The following is a 21,243-nucleotide window of genomic DNA, read 5'->3' as shown; positions in this document are numbered from 1 at the left end:
AAATGAAAAAGTGAAGCAAAAGAAGGCTCCAAAATAAATTTAGAGTGTTCTTTCACTGTAGTACAAAAATGTATGCGTTCCTAATCAAAGCCTAACTTTCTGAAGCTCTTCCACTGTCCTTCCACTTCAAATAGTGGAATTTCAGCCTGTTTTCAAAATTTTTGTCTTCGCTTTTCACTTTTGCTCTCCAGTTACCGTAAGTATTCTTTTTCACAAGGCAAGCAATATTTAACATGAGTTAAATGTATTTTATTGCAAAACCAGCTAAAGAAAAGTAGTAATTAATGACAAATCATTGAGGCTTACAGATCTTAGTGATGGAGGAATACTTACTCAAGATTATTCTGCCTGCAGCAGCTTTCTTACTGTGGGTATACATCACTAACTCCTTGATGTGCAGTTAACAAATGATCAAGAAAGGAATGAATTCAAAGTAAAGCAGAAGTTGACAGGAAAAGCAAAAGTGCCTTTGGTGGTCTTCGAATTTAATCTTTTAAACCCCAAAGGTTTCCTTTTTCAAACCTTAAGATGCTGCAAATCACGCTTAAGGCAGGTCATAGGCACTGGGGGTTCTTGTAACTTTTTCATAATGCAATGAACACTACCCTGCCAACTCCTCCGTATAACAGAACATGTTCTTCCTCTCCTAGCTAGTATAACTAAAGAAAACTAAGATGCTAGCTCATAATGTGAAATCTGCAAATTTCATGCCACTGATATAGAATCACAACCCAGGGAAAGCCAAGCTCCCATTAGACAAGCATTTTTTCCTCACTTTTATTGGGGTGTGGGAGGGCATAATGCCTCTTAATGAACATTTCTATGGAAACTCATTCTAGTTTAGTAAAAATCAGAACAAAACTTTCCATAGTCTTGATGGCAAATGACTGCTGAAATGCAATTGCTGAAGTTTTCTGTAGTTTTAGTAAGACGTCATCTTTCATGATGTGGATGGGAAATGCAAAGGGAAACAGCCATTGCTGGTACCAAATTACTGCACAGGCTCCAGCTGTGAGCCACTAATTGGTTTTTAGTTTGTTTGTTTTGTCGTTTTTTAGGGGTTTTTTTATGTGAGTCAAGAAAAGAAGGGCACATTTTGAACCTAGTGCAGTACAGGTTGGTCAATCTACTTAAACACTTTCAGACCAGTTTATTACACAAATAGCATGGAAAAAAAGTGTAACTCTTGTGTACTGAGAAGGCGGCTTCAGTATGAGGACTTTTTTGGGTGATGAAGCTTATAAATACAAGGGTAGTAGGTGTATTAACGCTCTGCAGCACTGGCATCATTAATTCACCATCAAATTTAAACATTATTCAAGTTAATCTATGCCTGTGTGAGATATAGGTAGTTTTCAGCTGTGTGAAAATCTTGGGATATGTGTGGTTTTCTCACAGTATCGTATTTCCCTGCCCTTTTTTTTCCAGGAAGTCAGTGTGTTGTTGTACTAAACTCCCATCACATGAAAAATGTATGTCTAAAATGGGTTCATCTGATTTATTGTGGTAAAAAGAATCTCCTAATGCCTCCAGTAAGACTTAGGGGTTCTGTTGGACTACTGACTGCAAAATCTAAGATGAAAATTTTTGAAAGTGACTGACTGGGGATTGTAACAGAGTAAATTAATAAGAAAATATTCTGTTTTCAATGTAGCTAGCTTCTGTTGGTTTTCAACTATTAAGTCTGCATCTATGTGAGGAAATGTTAACGATCAGATATTCAATCCATTCCAGCTCTGAGGTGGGTTAAGTATGAACTGCATAGCAGGTCACTGGTTCTGGCACAGTACCTTATTTGAATGATTCTCAGACTGGAATCAGCTGGTGCTTGGCAGCACTGCTTACAGCCTGGACCAAATACAGGACCATATCTTCCGGATGGATGTATCTTTAGATATCTAGTTTCCAGATGTGCAAATGAGTTTAAAATGCAGGCTTTGCCTTTTCCCAGTAGTGCAGCCCTTTGGTGATCCGTGGAAAGATAAACTTCCAGTGCTGTCCAACTGGAGACGGAGGATACACACATAGATACAGATGTGTGCCCATGGCTGAGGGGAATGCTAATCCTTCCTGGAGGAGAAAGTGAATCTGCATATCAGATGAAAGTCAATATCTTATATTGCTGCATATCCTCCCACTAATGACCGCCAGTCAGAAGAATCCTCAGGAAATTCAGTAATTTGCCCAAGAGGAGTTTCTCTTAATGTTCTTTTCCCTGATCCTCCTTTCACTGCCTGCTTAACTACAGGCCTCTGCATTGAAATGGGAAGGTTTCTATCGCTGTACGAGTTTTATATAATCAAATTCTTTCTTTAAATTCTATCTCAAGTAACTAAATGCTTCCACTTCAGTGGCTAATATTTCCTTTCACCACTTTGAAGTTTGTATCATTTTAATGATACAGTGGGTGAATACTCATTCTTAAATTATATATTAAGAAAAAAAAAAAGTGACTAGAAATGTAGGTTTTATCTTCTCCCTGCCATTCATTATTTTTTATAAAGCTCTGTTATGTCCTCTTTTATTCATGCCATCCTTATACAGGTTTAAAGTCTTCAGTTTTTCCATATAGAAAATTCTCAGCCTCTAATAATTTCCAATGCCTCTCTCTAGATCAGTTCAGTGTTTGCTGTGTCTGTTTTGAAGTCCAGTTCCCAAAACTGAGCAAAGTATTCAAGATAAGTTGAAGCAGATGACTGAACTGTGAGAATTATAACATTTCCAGTCTGATCTTTCTTTACATTTTGCTCACTTTCTAAACACTGCTTCCATTGAGCTTTCCACAGTAACACCAGAATTTTCTGAGCAGTTGCACTCAATTCAGATCCCAGTAGGTTGTGTGAATAACACAGAATATTCCATTCAGATTTAAGTTTTCCTAGCATGAATCCATTTAGTCTCTGTTGTGTTTATCGAGCTCCTTAGGTTAAGTCTCTGTTCACTATCTCTGAGGCTCTTTTACAGCAAGCAAAATCAAATAACGGCGTGTGTTCTGTACGCTGTCACATCCTCTTACCCCTTTCCAGATCAGTGAGATTTTTAACACACTCTTCTAACTCACACGTTTCCTAGAGATGCCAGGTTGTCACAGGAGGCCTGCGTGTGCATACCCTTGGGATATATCTGTGCCGTCCCCCACAGCGAGTGCAAACACTGCCAAGCATGTCTGTAACTTACAGCACTGCGCTTCGACTCATCTACTGCCTGTCTCTCAGCAGGTGACTTGGCTGCCTTGTTTACAGTAGCTTGGGTCTCTCAGCATGGCAATACACAGTGAAGGGCAGACATGAGCCTAGTCACGTTGAAAGTCAACCAGATAGTAGCAATATTTGCTTTCCAGCAGTTTTAAATGCTCAGCAGTACCTTCTCTCCCACCACAAGTTGGCTTTATAAACATCTGATAATTATTGTGTTAAGGAATCAGCTGAAAGTCTGGACACATTTACACATACTGTTTCCTAAAGGCAGTATTCCCTCAGTACAATCAAAAACTGTACGGTAGCTGCATGAAAGGGAAATAACACGCTGGAGCATGGGGCTCATCTCCTGGCTTAGCATACTCACATTTGATTGCTTCCTTCACTTATCACCCCAACTCATTTTCCAGGTACAAAAGTCCCTGGTTTCCAGAAGGATGGCTAGCCCCTAGATACAGGATAAAAGCTTTACACTGTCTCCTGACAGAACTACCATTGCAATTATTACATCGATTAAAATTTATATTATACGTATCTAAAAGGCTGCAATTAAATTAATCCCCACTCTGCCAGCCACTACACAAACGTGTAACAAATTCCAGGCCCTCAGAAAAAACACTAAATTCCAATATAAACTCCTTGCAGCAGAAATCATCTTCATTTTTGTTCTGTGGGAATACAGGGCCTGGCACTGGTGGACCCCCTGGGCTGCACCACAATCCTAATAATAATACTGGTAATGATAATTAATATTAGTATGAAATACTGTTATTTCAATTTTACCACATCTTACCTCTCCTCCTCTTGTCGTTTATTTCTTTGTTTTTGATGGTGTCCCAAGTTTCTCCACATAGAGAATCTTCATTTTGACTGAAGAATCCTTTCTTTAACGTTCGAGTGCTGTGCTAAGGATACCTTGCTCTGCTTTCAGGGACTAAACAGTCCAATGGAAGGAGTGCTTGGTGTTCCGAGTAAGGACAAGTGGCAAGAGAGAGGGGACACCATCAAAAGCTGTTCTGCTCCATGTGACTGTTGATACTTGTTCAGTGTTCCACGATGAACTCCCTCGGTACACTGTGATACTGGAAAAAATCCTCCACACTGAGAAAGACGCGCATCTCACTGCTGAGTCAGAAGCTGGCAATGGTCATACCAGCACGCTTCTCAATTGTTTCAGATGTCCTTTTTTCCTTCTCACCCTCTCCCAAGGAAGTATACATTCCCTGAATGGTTTTGCCAGAAGGCATTCCTGTCGTTGATCTGAAAGCGTTGTTCTTAACCCAGACTGGGAGAAATGGGGACAAAATATCAAAGCACAGATGCAGGATAGCTTAGTGTTAACTTGTTACAAAATGTGATGTGATTACTCTGCGGGAATACAATAGTGATTAATTACTGAAATGCAAGAATTTACTACTTTTTATGCTTCATTACCCCCACAGTGTCTATAGAAATACCATCAATCAGTCTCAGTATCAAACTGGCCTATTTGCAGTTAGTGTCCTACTTTTAAATGTATTCAAACAGTTAGGTTTTAAATGACATTAAGCCAGGTAAAACTAAATACATTTCAAGTAGGGTTTAAAATAAAAACAAAACAAAACAAAAACAAGAACTAGAATGGTAAACTGGCAAAGGATCTGTCCTCAAGATACAGATGATAGCCATCTATAGAAACATCTGATCTCTTTCAGCAAAATATCATCGTGACCTTGACATGAAAAGTAATCTATATCTGCACCTGATTGTGCCAGTCTGCAAATCTTTTAAATATCACCCAGCTGTCTCAATTGCACCTTCTGGAAATATTATTACTTACCTTCAGCCTGGAGTGGGAAATACATTTATAAGTGTGTGTGTAAAGGTGCATCAAAGATTAAAAGCCCCAGAAGCATGCAAAGTAATAACAATACTCCAGTGCTTTATTTCAGTGAGACTAGAGAGCAAATAAGGCTATCGATAATTTCTCCGGGCTTACACATGGGAGATGCTATGAAAATCATCTGTAAGAAAAATGAGGCATCCTATCAATGACATTGTTTCTTGCTGTTGAAACAGTGATCACTTCCTGCAGCAACATTAGTGTCACCAAACACTTCTCCAACAGGTTGAGTTAACTAGCACGCTTACTTTTCCAAAAGGTTTTAGAACATCATTTGCTTTCCAACTTCCAGGCATTTTAAAGAACAAAATTAAATAACAATACTGCTCCTCCACATGATTGAAAAGATGCAAATTTTCTTTTATATATAGGAAACAGGAGAAGAATGTCTCTTCTGCTACAGAAGCTAGCACGTGGCAGATCATTCACTTCTCTAATACTACTCCTTTCACCTCAGAGCAAGTGAATTTGCTAAGGTAAAATATTCCATTTAACTGTGCTAGGCTCTGGCTGGACTCACACTTTTTTAACCCTAGAATTAGTATTTAGCATGCAAATAAGACAGATAAATATGTGGCGACCCGTCTTTCATATCCAGCCTTCCATCTCCCTCCCTTGCGCCGTCATTGTGTTTGGCTGTGATAGGATCTGCCAGCAGTTCTGCTGTGAGCTGCACTGCTTTGTGAAGAGTTCCTGGGGGGCAGCCTTTCTTGTCTTTGGCAAACTCTTCCTAAAGAGTATTTTCTGCAGAGTGCCAGCAGCTCTTGGCACAGATTCATCAGCTCACAGTGACTTGCAGTGCTGATACTTAATAGTCATCCCCTGTAGCTCAGCAGAAGCAGGAGCTGAGATGGATAATGCAGCCTCTAAGCTGCATCTTGCTTGTTGGGTTTCTCCTGTTTGGCAAACTTGAAAGATCAATTTTATATAAACCAGGGAAAAGAAGACAATTGCCTCCACTTTGAGTGATGATGTATCTGCTTTACTATTATTGAGGGAATAAGAATGTTTCAGGGAGAGAAATCACGTGAAAATAGATTCAACAAACTGATATCACTGAGCCCTTAGTGGATGAAGAAAGAAAGAAAGAAGACTGGAGGAAGAGGAACCGACTCAGCTTTTGCTTGTCACGCAAAGCAGGAAGAAGGACATGCAGGTGAGTGTCTGTGACATGCAGTTGGCTGTTGCTGTGGGAAAGCATGGCATCCTCAGGGTAATGCAAGAGAGACTGATACTCAAAGTCTCATGGCCTGATGGCACTTCCCATCCACTTGGCTGTGGGGGAAACATAAGATCTCTGCCAGAAGGGCAGCCACAGATGCTGCCAACCTTGTCTTTTCCAAGCATTGATGGCTAGGTAAGTGAACATTATCCACTTTAACCCACTTCATTGTCATCCCCTCCCTCCATTCTTTCATCCACCATCACCCTTTCTACCACCTGCATTTCCCTTCCTGCCAGCCGCTTGCACAGCACCCAGAAGAGCAGGCCCTGCTCTTCCTTTGTTGTTGAACAAGGGGGAATGGTTCCAGACTAGAAGAGGGGAGATATAGGCCAGATATAAGGAAAATGTTTTTGCAGTAAGAATGGTGAGGCACTGGAACAGGTTGCCCAGAGATGCGATGGATGCTCCGTCCCTGGAGACATTCAAGGTCAGGCTGAAGCAGGCTCTGAGCAACCTGATCTAGCTGTAGGTGTCCCTGTTCATCGCAGAGGAGTTGGACTACATGGCCTTTAAATGTCCCTTCCAACTCAAACGACACTATGACTCCTCACCCCTCGGGGCCTGCTGCATCAGATGAAACGAGTGGACAAAAACCCCTCTGCACTCTCGATTCGCACTTCAGAGAGCTCGTCTTCAGGGTCCCAGCAGCAAGCTCAAGCACGAGAGCAGCTCCTCACCAACGGCCACAGAGCTGATTCACATTTACAAGATGGAACGTAAAGAAGTTCGAGAGGCTCCAGACCGAACGGGGCAAGGAGCCCAGGTTAACTGCCGCCATTTCGCAGAGCGGACACCCGCCACCCGGTGTCCTCGCTGCCCTGGGGCGGCCGAGAGGGTGGGGAAAGCATCCACACGAGGGTCGGGCGGCGGGTGAGAGGGGCCGCGGAGCACGCTGAGGTGAGGCCGGGCCGAGAGGGCGGCGCCGGGGGCTCGGGCTGCAGAGCGGCGGCGCCGGGGGAGGCCGGGATATTCCTGAATGAACGGCTCCCTCCCCGCCTCGCCCCGCACCCCCGCCCGCCACTCGCCGCCGCCGCTCCGAGGCGCAGCCAGTTTCTATAGCGACGGCGCCGATCCTCCGAGTAGTAACAAAGCCGGCTGCCCGCGGCCGCGCCGGGCCGGCGGGGGAAGCGGCTCCCTCTCCCCAGGGCACCGGCCGGTTGCGCCCAGTCAGGTACGGGGCAGCCGGGAGCCGCCGCGCGACGGGGCTGGGCTGGGCTGGGCGGCGGGGAGAAGGGATCCGTGGGGCGCGAAGGTGGCAAAGCCGAGCGAGGTGCTGCTCCTGCTTGCCGGGGATAGGCTCACAAGGAAGCGGTATGGCGGACCGGGCTCTGCAACCGGTGGGCTGCGCCGGGGCAGCGCTCCCCGTCCGCCCGTCAGCCCGCCCGCCCGCTGGGGCCGCCCGGCGCTGCTCGGTGCTGCTGTGGCGCTCCTATTGAGATACGCCTTGCCCTGTCTGGGAGTCGTGGGATTACAAAGTTTAATTTGCTCAGCTCGGTAAAGTAACGCTGAGCGGGGTGATAGTTTTTAGATGCGTTGTTGTTCAAAGGGGAATAAATACTAGAGCTTTGATGTTGGAGGAATAATGGGGAAATTGCTGCTTGTTTTTAGGAGTCAGTGTGCCAAAGGGTTGTAGGTGAGATGAGTTCATCGCTTTCAGATCCAGATCCAGACTGAGGTGAGGTGTTAGGGGTGATAAAACGCCTTCCCTTGGGAAAGCAGGGGTAGCAGAGAGTTCCTAGCCTCAACACGAGGCCCTCCGTCAGCAGGCAGGCGGCGAGCAGTGCTGGCAGTGCCCAGATGGGTGCAGTGGCCTCTGTAGTATGGACACCTCAGCAAAGTTGGAAGTCCAGAGCAACTTCCCAGTGATACCAGCATGGCTGACCTTGTGTGGGAGGGTCCTGAGGAGCAGCCCTTGGTCGTGGTAGAGTGACCGAGGAGACGAGGTGCTGGGTGGGCCAAGGGAATAGCCCTGCAGCATGGATTTTCTGAGTTGTGAGTGAGCGAAAATGAGGAATGGTGCGTGAGCGTGGCTATCGTGGTTGTTGGCGGGTGGACAAGAGTGGAGATGTTGAGTACTGTATCACTTAAATAGCGAAAAGACTGAGATTTAAAACACGGTCCATAGAGTGATATCGGGCTATTGGAACCCCAGAGCTAAGTATTGACCTGAGGAAGTTGGAGAGATGCGTGACGATAGTGGCTGTGAAATGAAAGGTGGAGTTACCGATAGCGTTCCAGTAAATGAGGTGCAAGTATGTCATTGGAAAGGGGAGATGTCCAGCTCTTAAGCATAAGTAGCGTGTAAAATTGAGGTGTTTTCTTCTTGCAAGAAATGTGTCACTGAATTTAAGCTTTAAATGAGGGTTAATCAAGGTTAAATGTTTCAACTCCATCTGTTGGCTGTGGGATCTCCAGATTAAATTTCATACTGAGAATTCAGATCTCTTTGGAAAAGGAAAATTGCTTATTTAGAATTTCTTATTTACATGGGTTGCAATGATTTGCCCGGTGTTTATTGGTTTTTGTCCTTTGTTCCTTGCAGAAGTGTCACAACAGTTATTTTGTTCCAAAAAGTTATAACCTTCTGAATGACCTCTGTTTTTCATGCAACACTGAAAAGCTAGCTCTCGAGTTTATTAAATGTGTAAAAATGGAGACCTCCTATTAGTTTAGCATGGTGGAAAACAACCTCTCAAGACCTTACCCGTGGCCATCTGAAATTGAATGCACATAGCACAAAATAAAAGGTCGGCTGTATGTAATAAAGACCTAGGGACCTATATTCCCTTAGCTGCATGGCAGAGAATGAGTGAAACACCAGAACTCAATACAATCCTGCCCTAAAAGCTAAAGGGATAGGCCAAATGTTTATGGTTACACAGCTAGGTGACATTTCAGTCCTGAAATTGTTTCATGTAGAACAACTGCAAACTCTACTTGATGAAGTTTATCAGGGGGAGGAGAAAAATAAAGAGTGTTGTAGCTGAGGCAGTGCTAGGAAGACACAAGGCAGCTCGCTGTAGATAATATGTCCTGTAGCATAGACTGGCATGTATAAGGGCTTCTAATGGGCTGAGCAATTCAAGCACTTACATCGCTGTCTCTCACACTCTGTTATTTCACACCTTCCTGATGCCCCTACATCCAGAGCAGGCTTACAGGAAGCCTATTATCAAACTGTCATGAAACCGCCCTCTAAAGTGTGCTCTCTGCACTGATACAAGGCAACTGCAGGAGTCAGTGCTCATGACTATTTCTCCTGCTTCCATCAGTCTCGGTTTAAGGTATCTTTGTCTGTATGCTAGGTTTGATGACTCTGTGCTAAATGATTTGCTGGAGATGTCTGTGTGCTTGCTGCAGCCAAGCAGCTATTTCAGGTATACAGAGACACCACCTGCTACCTCGAGGCTGCGCGGTTTCAGTCCGTTAGCAAGGTTGCTAAGGAGTTCCAGACATCCTCAGAGAGCAAAGCTTAGGAAATTCTCCTGTGGCCTTTGCAAGCACCGTGTGCTGAAACGCTTATATCCAATATAAACTACTGTTCTGACAGTAATGTAATACAGGCAGATGTGTACCTTAGGACAGTGTAACGTACGATACTTGTGACTTTCCAATAGAAAGCAAGCACTTGCAAGTTTGATAGTGCTGTAGTAAGCTACAAAGAGCTCGGGCCTCCTGGAAATGTACCCGAGGTTTCAAATCCATTTGAAAGACACATAAAGAAGTACAAGATTTTTTTTTCCTGGTCAAAGATGTGCAGCTTTTAACCTACTCTGCAATTTTTTCCACTCCAGTTTTCTGTGGTTTCACTCAGCTTGGTTTTCTTGCAGATATGACACATCGCAGCAGTCTAGGCACAATAAATGCTGCAATTAAGCTTAACTTTCCTTTTCCTGTTTTATCTTTTTTCACTACAGACAGATGAGTCCAATTTTTCAGGTTGGGTGGGGCTTAAAGCTTGATTCGTTTGCTGTGAGTGAATAGATCTTCATGTGAGGGTTTTACTTAGTGAATTACCCAAGGGAAGTAAATCTTTATTAACTCCCTGGCCAAGACACACGTCAGCGCTCAGTGAAAGTTTCAACTGAACAGCAGCAGTGTAAGTTTTGTCCAGGTAGCCTGAAAACCTGTGATATTCCAACAAAATGCTGAGCAGAGCATTATAGGTTTTCCTAATGTCTTCTGCAGTTTCTGGGAAATTAAGCTGGATTGTGGCAGTCATGGCTCTCTGAAAGTCCCAGGTGCATAACTGTTCTGTAGGTATGTGTTGTTAATATCACAGTGTCTATAAAGATTGCTGTCACTGGTGCTGCCGTGTTCAGAAGCAGGGACTGGAAGGGGAACGCATGGATCTCCCAGCTTCCTGCCTCTATTGGGAGCTGCTCGGGTTGTTAGAAGTGGCAGCCTGGTAGAAAGAAAGAGGTGTGGCAGCCTGGGCTTAAGGAAATGTGAAAAAAAGGCTGTAGTGAGGAGCAAGGTATGGTTTGATGTGCAGCCAGCAATGAAGGCATAGCTGTGGACTCAAGGGTATGGTGGGAGAGAGTTCACTGGGACTGCTCTAAGTCAAGCTGAGATGGAACTGGATCTAGGACATGCTAGTGGAGCTCTGGCCAGGAAAATCTGTGGGTATGAAGATGTGTACTCCAGTTCCTTCCAGTACACGGCCAAATTAGGGGGTGAAGGCTTAAGGTTTCTATCTGATTTGTTTATGCCTCTTTTTGTAAGGCTTCAAGGAACATCTGTAGCAAAAGGTTGGTCAGGAAACCCCAAACATTCTATGGTAGCACAAGGACGATGGTGCTCCAGGCAGAGGAACTCATCTTGGCAGGCAGTTCACAGCAGAGACAAAAATCCCATTGCAAATGATAAATGGATAGCCAATCTGTAAATCACAGCAGCAGATGTGCTCCTGTGAACAGAAAGGAAACGTTCCATCCTTGGTGACTCACAAGCAGTGACCTGATCAGAGTCTGCTTGAAAAAGCATCTGACCTTGGAGCTTCTCTTGAGTAGAAGAGTTGCACGTAGAAGTATGGATAAATGCTGCAGCAACTACATTGCAGGTTTTGATAAAGGAAGGGTTTACCAGGAGTCTGCAGAAGCCATTTCATTTCTGAAACGTTACGGCAGATCCAGAATATCTGCACAGGGTTTTCCTGTAGCAGAAATAAACCCACTCAAAGCTAGAGCTGATTCTGGCCTTTCACTCTTACAGCAGTTCCTAAAGTAACTCTGAAAGCAGCACGAAAAGGCTGGTCAGTGCTTCTACCACTGATGAAAATACTTAGCCTGGTTAATTAGAAGTTCATAAACAACTTAAGAATTTTTGGGTAGTGTTAGAATCACCCTTTGTCCAGGTGAAGTGTTGTATAACACACATGTTATGAGGGCTTTTATCTTCCTGTATCTTTTTCAGTTCATTGAATTACATTCATATGCTGTTAAAGTGACAGCCAAATGAAAGTCAATGCTGAAAGAAGCAGAGCTGTGTTTGGTGCTAGGTTTAAATGGCGTACAGTGAGTCATGGGGCCACGGATTAAACTAGGAATAAAAACATTCACCAAATAACCACCAGCTATCCTGCACACTCAGTGGGGCTTCTCGTAGAAGAAAATACTTTGTGATTGTATGACTAAAACTGTATTGTACCGGATATACTCAATAGAAAGCTGATGTTTTGTAACTCACTAGGACTCAATTTTGCTTTCAGTACATTATAGCCATTTTACTGTGTCCTCTAAATCAAAGAATGCTTTTGTACCTGATGCTATATTCCTGTAATCAAGTTTCTCTCATTGGCTCATGAGCTAAACAGATTGAGCTCTGTAACACCTTCACTGGAAGGAATTCTTTCCAGCTCTTGAATAATTTTGAGTGATCTCACCGCGTCTGTCCAAATCATTCTGTGTCCTTTTAAGTGTGTGAACATCAGAACTGTGCAAAATACCATAGTGTGACCCTCACAAAAATATGAATGGTACTGTATCTCGGGGGAAATAGCTGTTTTTTCCCTCCTCACCCATCCCACATTGTTAAGTCCATGTTGCTAAGCTCTCATATCCAGTCATTTGTCCTCTGTGATTTCTGTATTCTTGCAGATTATTTGCTTTCCAGTAGACAGTCCCCCTCTCTCAAGGACTGTTTTGATAATTCCAGACTTTGTATCTGGTCGTGCTGAGGTGCAGCAATGAGCAAAGTTATTATAAAGTTAGATGGAAACTCTCTGTGTTTTTCAATATTCTGATGTAGCTCCCTTTCCAGTTCTTTTCATGGCATACCTGAAGTTGTCCCGTCCTTCCTGTAGGCGTCTAAGTCCTTGACATTAGTGCTGTTAACAGTGACACCTTGGACAGCATTTCTAAGTAAATGGAAAGGAAATATGTCTGACTAGTAGGAACGTATCTAAAGACATAAAGAGAGAGCATCTTCCAGCTGTGCAGCTTATGTTCTCCATTGGCCATCAGACAGTACTTCACACTTGAGAAGATAAGCATAGGTGCCTGCTCACTTAAAGATCAGCTAACGATGAAAAATTTAATTTCTGGCCATCTCTGCCTTTTAAAAATGAGGAACAAGTGTCTATCCAGTAAGACAAAGACTGCTCCTGTTATACCATGGGTTTCTCTTAGCCCGAATTATTAACACCTTCATCCTGAGCTACCATGTCTCCCAAAGGACAGAGAGAACAGACAATATATCAGCGATGAATCATCTGTTTTCATTATCAGTCATTCAGGCAACGTGGTGATGGGTGGATAGACAGATAGAGGCCAGATCTGTGAGCCAGCTCGGCAGCTGGCAGGTAAGTCCAGGGAAGCTCACCAAAATGTGCTCTCAAGAATCTCTACCTAATATGCTATATTTTGCCAATACGTTTCTATCCTAAAATACAAAGCATGTCCTTCAGGCAGTAAGATCATACTTAAGCATACGTAATTCCATCGTTTCAGTGAAACTTAAACACGTGCGAATTTGTACATGTGCTCAAGAATCTGAAGAAGAATGCTTTTCTGAGTGAGGAGATAGGGAAGCAGCTCTTACAAGACTGAGAAAGAACGAAACAGAGTGGAAAATTAAAGGCATACAGGTGACGTAAAAGCAAAACAATGATGTTGGTTATCAATGGATCCCCCAAAATTCCCAGATGAACAGGTTTCCAATCAATCTTTTGTCATCTGTCTTTTAACAATAAATGAAACTCTTGCATGACTGCTTTGCATCTCTCTGCCACCCTGACAGGCAAGTTGAAGCATTTCAGTAATGCAAAAGTATTCATAAAAAGAGTTGTCAGTAGTGCAAGTCTGGTGATTTGTTTTTCAGCTTTAATAATATGATTATGCTTGACTCACTGTGTGTGTATATGAAGTTCCATAGGGCTCTTGAGAGGGCAGCTTAACCTGTCTGTAGTTCTAGTCTAAACATGTGCATACCTTTATACGTGCTACCGTCTCAAGAGCTTTAGTATTTTAAATTGTTCTAGTACACATATGTTTATATTTGTCAGACAGGGCAGTGGTGTCAGTTGAGATCACAGATAGGGTTGTTGAAATTGCGTATGTACAGTGCTGTAAATTTCTGTACAAATGGCTCATCCCTGTCATCTGTTGTTTCTCTGCCTCAAGCAACAGGCAAACAACCTTGTGCAATATGATCGGTGATGGGCAGCTTTGGACATGGTGCTGTGCAGAGGTTTGAAACAGAAGTGTCTACCTGCTTACCATAAAATAGTGCTTTGTAACAGGCAGTAAATGCTGCGTATTTCCCACCTCGTCCTTTACTGCTTTGCTGAACCTGTCTTTCAGTGGTAGTTTTGTGTCTTTAAGCTTATTTTTATCACACCTCCTTTCATTTACGGTTAACCAAATGTTAACCAAAACACTGACAAAAAGCAAAAAGACACAAAATAATGCTATGACAAATAGTAACTCTCCAGAAACAAAAAAGGATGTAGGGATCATTCTGTGACTGCCTATATTGTTAAGTAAGGTGAACATCACCCCATTACTTGTGCCCCAGAGCTCTTTAGATTGCGTTTGAGTAGTTTCCCCCCAGGGCTCAGGAGGATTAGGGCTGGGGGGAAAGCTTCAATGAGCCATTGCTTTGATGTTTGTATATGCATAAAATTAAAAATCCAATATGTGTGTACAGCCCTCGTCGTGCAGAATTTAGTCTAAACACACAGAAATATAACAAATAGGCCAAAAATTCCAGAGAATAACATTGCTATTATCTGGCATCACCTTTTGGTTGAAAATGATTTGAACGGTTTTCTCTATTTTGTGTGGTTTTCTTTGTTCTTGATGGTGTCTTTGTTTTATTTGGTTTGCTTGCTTGTTTGAGGTTGTTTGTGTTGTAGGAAAGATGGAAGAAATGGGTCTATGAGGAGAAAAATGTGGATGAGGAAAGGAATTGCTGCACTGGGGCAAGAATGAGAATGAATTGCCCTGCTGGCAATGTGCCTGTTAAAAATACCTGGCTTTGGACTACCAGTGCACACTGCAATCTTTGTAACAAATTTTGTAGAAAATACACTGAAGGAGTGTGGAGCTCTCGCATAATAGGCAAAGCCTGGCAGACTGAAGGAAAAATTCAAAGTGAATCTGTAGATTGCAAGATCATACTGTTCTGAGAGAGGAAACGTCTTAGGAGAGCAATCAGCATTCATAGCACTGAGTGGTGGCACAGTTCCTGTAAAGCCTGCTCCAGAAATGACGTCATTTGTCCATGGTGACATACAAGGCCACTGAGACCCGTGCGCAAATACCAAGCAGCTGCCCTGCACAAACCCAGTGCTGTATCTCTCGCAAAAGAAAGGCTCCAGTCAGACATGTGAATGGTTATTCAACCCATAGGGACTCCATAGGGAACTATGTTGGTAGGAAATGGGCAGAGGCTGGGGGCCTGTTCAGCTGAAGCTTTTGGTTTCTGCACTGGCAGTGCACATTTCCTGCCTGCAGCTCCAGATGTCTGCAGAACTGCCCGTTTCTGCTCAGCTTTTCTTTGACAGGGACAAAGAATGGTGCACCAGAGATGGTCTGTGGGATGCTGGAAGCTTGAGGGGAAGGTAACTGCAGTGGCGTAGTGCTGCTCTGCAGTGCCAGGTGCCCTAGGAAGACTGGGTTGAAAATTGTGACCGTTGCATTCCTGCAGCTGGCGCTTAGGCTCTGGGGTATGGTAGGCAGATTTGAGCCTCTCAGGCCAGCATTAGAGTTTCTTTTAGTTGATCTTTGAGCCTAAAAGGGCAGTTGCTGAGGAATAGACTACAGAGGCATCTTTGATCACCTGCCTAGACTGGGTGAGTTAGCTTAATGGTGACTATCAACTTGTGCAATCATTATAGTTCATATTATTCATCACTCTGACAGGCCAGAAAGAGCAAACATCATAATTAAAATGAGACATTGTGATAATGGCATTGTGTTCCAGCTTTAAATTGTTTACACCAAGCTTCTCTTCGATTTAAGTAATTCCCTGATAATTCTGTTAAATCTTCTCTTTCCTTCAGTCTTGAATCAGCATTTAAGTAGAAGCATCTATTTAAATGTCCTCTGCCTAAAGTGTGTGTGGGGAGTGTCTGGTTGTGTGCGTGTGTGTTGAGCTTTCCCTCTCAGTCGGTACTCCTTTAGAGCACTGGATGTAGTGCACAACTATGATTATTTTCCATAAAATGTCAGATAAAATTCTCCAGCTAAATATTACTGTGTGTATACTTCTTGAAGATGGAAGCATTTATTTGTCAAGGTAATGTTTAAAGAAATATATTGAGTTACTTTTCTTTGGCTTTGTCAAAAATGCTGTGTTTTATACCGCTTGAACAACAGTCATTAGCAACAATATTCTACCTGATGTGATATTCTTTATGGGGAGGTGGCGCTCATTTTTAATGAGAAAATAGCCATCTCAGCTTTTATCCTGAAGTGTTAATATACCTCTGTTTTCCTCAATAAAAAATAATGAATACAGAAGAATGGAAGTGTAGTTTGTGAGGCAATACGCTCCCTCCATAACCCTTCCTGGAAAATGCATTATATGTTAGACCTGCTTTTGAAATCTCAGAATCATCACAGGCGTCACGTATTACAAAGAAAACTATTTGAAGATGTGAACATTCATGTAGGAAATATAGACGCTTATCTTCATTTGGTAGTGCAATTCATACATGATTCAAACAAAAGTAATCAATGGTCAGTCCTGTTTGTATGCTTCTTTTCATATTCTCTCACAGCGCTGTGAATATGCAATGAATAAAGAAGTCAACAGATGAAGACAGGCAGACAAAAATTCCATTTAGGTGCCTTTGCTAAAAGTGAGGATGCTCCCTTAATGGCCAGCATCATCTTAGAGGTAGAAAGGTGACTTCCCTGCTCGGGGATGATGAGTCCCCAGGCAGCGACCCAACTGGCAGTTCCATAAAGGCATGGGATAAAATGTCATCTGCTGAATAGACTCAGGATGTATTTAACAAATCTAATAGCAGTAGCCAACGGTTTGAAACAGGTGCACTCTTAGTTACAGATTTGGAAGATGAAGGGGTAATAAAACAGCTTTATTTCTGCAGAGCAGCACTGTGATCTGTACCAGCCGTGGGATGTCAGTGCCTGTCCAACTTCTTCTCATGTGCTCTGTTCACCTTACTGTCTTGCAGACTTGTGTGGCTGTTAAGATCTTTCTCGTCATCTTGTTTGCTTTGTGTGAGGAAAGCTAGCTGTGTGGGTGTGAGAGGTTGCCTTATATCTGCCCCAAGATCACTGAAAGAGCCAAGGGGGATATGAGTGATGATATGATGTTCTCTGTGAGGCAGGCTTTGAAATGCATCCACCGGGGTTGTGGATGAGGTTGTGGACCTTATCACCAGAGACTTTCAAAATTAAAGTGGGCAAGTACGCCTTCAGAACTGATTCCTGTAAAGAATTACAGTGGGAACCTTGATTGTTATGAATGGAGTGTGGAAGCACCGGGCAAACAGCAGAAGCTGTAAGAATAGCTGTTGATGGCTCCCAGATTAGCAGGTCATCAGGATACACATCTGAGTGGGTGTGGTTTTTCCAGACACCCACATCAAGAGATAAGAGGCCAGTGGGTAAATCCTGATGAATGCAGAGATGTGACCAGGACAAGAGTGTGTTCATTGTTGGTGCCCAGTGTCAATAAAAGGCACATCCAGCATCTGCACGTGGTTCCAGGGAGTTAGGATGAGGACTGGGTAGCTGGCATGCCTGCTTCAACATGTCGTTGCAAGGATTGCATCTCCATTGCTGAAAGTTGGGCAGATTGTCCATAGTGATGTACATCTTGGTGCCTGTGGGTATGTGGGTCGGAGTGAGGGAGATGAGAATTTTCCTGTTGCGTACCATCTCCTGTGGAGCTCTACTAAAGTGTCCCTCCACAGTGCTGCAATACTGTTTTCTAGATTTTCTAGGAAGAGAGGTTTTCCAGGGAGAGATGACCTCCAGAGCTTTCTTCCAGAATAACTTGTTCTGTTATTCCGCGACTTAACTGCAGGAATTAGTGGAGTATGTTCCATGGGCTTCACTGTACAGGAGGTAATATTAGTGTACCTTTATGGCCCTTTCTTGAATTTCTGTTCCAACTACCCACGTCCTTGCTGGTAACTCGTGAAAGTTTTTGGTTTTCTTTTTTAAATACGGATTTGTGTCACCCAGATGTACGGAAAATCCCAAAGCATTTTCAGAGCATAACATGCACAATTTCATATCCCCAGAAGGGTTTGTTTTAACCACCTGTTAAATACACAGGCTTGTCAGGGGAGTAGTCATAGCACAGAGCTTGCCAAAGTTCAAGACAGTGGTTTCAGTCATATGGTCCAATGGTTGGGTGGCTCTATGTGGAGCTAGGAGTTGGACTCGATGATCCTTATGGATCCATTCCAACTTGGGATATTCTGTAATTCTATGATAATAATCTTAGACTTGGAAAAAATTCTCTGCAGCGGGTCTTTTTGGTCAGAAATCTGTAAACCTCTGAAAGTTAGAGAGCTGGGTCTGAAAAGTCATCTCAGTCATTGCCTGAGATGGGATCAGTCACAAACAACAAAGATGACGTAGCATCTTCAACAAATATGTATTTAGTGCCCAGACTGAACTAACCCAGTTTGCAGACTTTATCTCATCATGCTTTTTGTTGTGTGGAGCTGACTATGAGGCTGGGGCTCCTGTTGAGCTCTACAGTAATGCTGTTGTATATAGAGTAAAGGCATAAAGGTTACTCAGAATCATGCGTGTTTCTGTCAGCACAATTGCAGACCAGGTGTTGCGCTTGTTACTTTGCATGTTGTCTGAGAAAATACAGTTTCACTACCAGCACTAAAAGACCTGCTGTGAAACCCATCATCCACTCCTTGCCCTGTCTTTATCCTTAATAGAATTTCCTGTGAAGAGAAGCAAGCTGTTTGTCATGTTGTTCTGACAACTCTGGGAGTAAATGCTGTAAATGTGTCTCCTTCCTCCCCTAGTCCCTCTTGGTTTGTTCTTTTGGTTTTTATTTTATAGCTACTATTATGTGACTGATCTTGGTAGTGAGAGTTTGGTTACCCTATCATTTCTCAATTTATTTTCATGTTCAGGTTAGTACCAATTTTTTCTATTGCTTATTTTTGTATAACAGACTTACTTTTGTATAACAGACAGTGTTCGTCATCTCGCACCTCTGCTGCCTGTAACTTAATATCTTCTTACTTAGATTTCTTTAACTGGTGGCACAGAGCCTATAACCTTCTCTTTATTAGCTGGCTTGACACTTTTACTGCTTCCCTTCTACATACCTAAACCAGTCTTTCTGTCTTGTTTGGCCGTCTTCCTAAACCCTGTCATTCTGCATCTTTAAAACTCCCCACAAATTCACCTTGTGCATCAACTCAAACTTTATTACATTCAAGCCTCTTCTCTATGCATGGGCTTCCTTCTCTTCAGTGTGTCAATGTAGAAACTTCTCATGATACATTTTCAATTACATTTACCTCCCTCTGTCCACTCTATACGTAAACCTTTCAGATTCATCATACTACTGCTGTCTCCTTTCTCTGATTTAAGATTCCCTTCTCTAAAGAATCCAAGAATCTGAGATACTGATCTTGCAAGCTGTGTTTTGTGCAATGTTACACTAGCACAGTGTCAGTGAGTCAACACAAATCCTGTGATTTTGTAATGGTATAAGCAAAAGTAAGATTGATTGCAGAGTGCTAGGATAGTGGACATCTACTTTGAAGCTCCTTTTTAGTTCCATTCACATGTAGTGCTTAATGACATTGTTACTAAGGTGACACTGCAAGATGTCTTTCAATCTCTGAAGCCAACTATAACGCATAGTACTTAGTTTTCTTTTATGAGTTTAAACTTGGCAAGTGAAATGGCTAAGGACTGCTATCGTTGGTGAGTAGGGTTTCTCAAGAACCAACAGTGGAATGCTCCAGTGTTTCCATTGCTGTAGTAGCCTCTAGCTAGAATACAAAATGCATCTGAGACTATGATGTTTCATTTAGACATGATACCATGTCTGCTGTGAGTGTATCAAATACTTACATAATGGTGGATCAGTAAGTCCTTCAGACTTGATATCCTGCCAGTGGGCTGCCACAATTTGTGTATTCATAAACACCGGCACTGAGATCTTGTCTGTTCCTTTTTTTTTTTGCACATCCCAGTGTATTAAAAGAGGTTTATCTTCTTGGGTAGGGAACAGTGGCCCGTGGTTTTTATGAATTACTAGATGACATCACAGTTCTTTACCGATGATGTTCCCTGCCTGGATTTAGATATTATGAACCACAGTTGATTACAAGATTTAATAATGCAACAATTTAAAAAAGATGTATTTGCATGCAGATAACTCTCAGAATACATGAATCTCATTTAGAGCAAGAAAGCAGCTTTCTCTTCAGCAATCAATCTCTTAAGATGTGTACGTGGAAGTTTTTTGTTGTTTAGAGATGTAACTGTGTTAGCATTCTCAACTAACATATGATCTAGAAACTTCTGTTTGAATTCATAGAATCAGAATGATTTGAGTTGGAAGGGACCCTGAAAGCTCTTTTAGTTCCAGCTCCCCTGCAGTGAACAGGGACATCTACAGCTAGATCAGGTTGCTCAGAGCCCAGTTCACCCTTCTAATGGAAAGCTCCTCTAGAGATAACATTGTCAAAGGAAAGTTACTCCTGTAAAGCTCTAACTACAACAGGTTGGTTATTTGTCTTGATCTGATGTATAAAGCTGTGCTCGTTGCTGTGTGATGTGTGACTGACTTTTTACAGCAGTCTTTTGGTCTGGTGAATTCACTTAGCATAACATTCCCTCTCTGAGCAACTGTTTCTCCCTCAGTACACCTTTGTGTTTTCATCCATCTGTATAACAGCATTCTGAGAAGGCCTGCAGAAATAGGTGCCTGTCTGGGAAAAACCATGATAGTTAAAATTTCTCAAACCTTCAACTGCAAGCCTTGTCACTTCAAACTTTCAAGACATTAATTATCGTGACAAAGCTTTAGAAGGCATTTGAATAAGGGAACACACCCAGACATGATATGAGTAGCAGTGTTTGTATAAAGTTTTGAGAAAGTGCAGATGAAAGTTTCTGTTTTCTGTGGGTACTGATCCTGTGAGTTGCCCAGTTCAGAATGAGGCATGTCCAAGTTTGGGCATTTGGAGAATGGAAGGTAAAACTGGTTTGTTTGGTTTTTTGGGGGTTTTTTTAGGACGTTGCCTCTTACTTTTCAAAACACTGTCTTCACTCCCTTAACGTCATACAGTGATTGCACATAGGCAAGATACATTTACACAGGCTGTAGATGGACGTTAGCATATTAACAAGTGCCACTGACCTGGGTAATGGTACCTAATGTAGGCTGAATGTCCTACACACCAAGTTAGCTTGGCTTGTGCAGAATTGTGTTGTTACACCTCAGTTGCTTTTAGTATCAGATGTGGC

The 21,243-nt window shown here is 42.7% G+C and overlaps 1 protein-coding gene across 6 annotated transcripts in view; it reads left to right on the top strand.

The window, feature by feature from the left end:
* Positions 1–5,905: 5,905 nt before the first annotated feature.
* The window catches only part of RNF182 (ring finger protein 182), a 29,472-nt gene continuing 14,134 nt past the window's right edge, over positions 5,906–21,243 (top strand). For 4 of the 6 annotated variants that reach the window (XM_004939637.5, XM_046927620.1, XM_004939636.5 and 1 more), the window contains exon 1: positions 7,365–7,475. The gene's annotated coding sequence lies outside the window, so the exon portion shown is untranslated. Of the gene's footprint in view, positions 6,236–7,364; positions 7,476–7,912; positions 7,980–21,243 lie in introns of those variants that run through there. The other 2 variants (XM_040695832.2, XM_040695834.2) reach the window with 2 other exon arrangements.

The sequence above is a fragment of the Gallus gallus genome, chromosome 2, assembly GCF_016699485.2.
Source record: "Gallus gallus isolate bGalGal1 chromosome 2, bGalGal1.mat.broiler.GRCg7b, whole genome shotgun sequence".
Lineage (NCBI taxonomy): Eukaryota > Metazoa > Chordata > Aves > Galliformes > Phasianidae > Gallus > Gallus gallus.
Note: the sequence above shows the minus strand (reverse complement) of the source record. Positions and strands in the feature narration are given on the sequence as shown.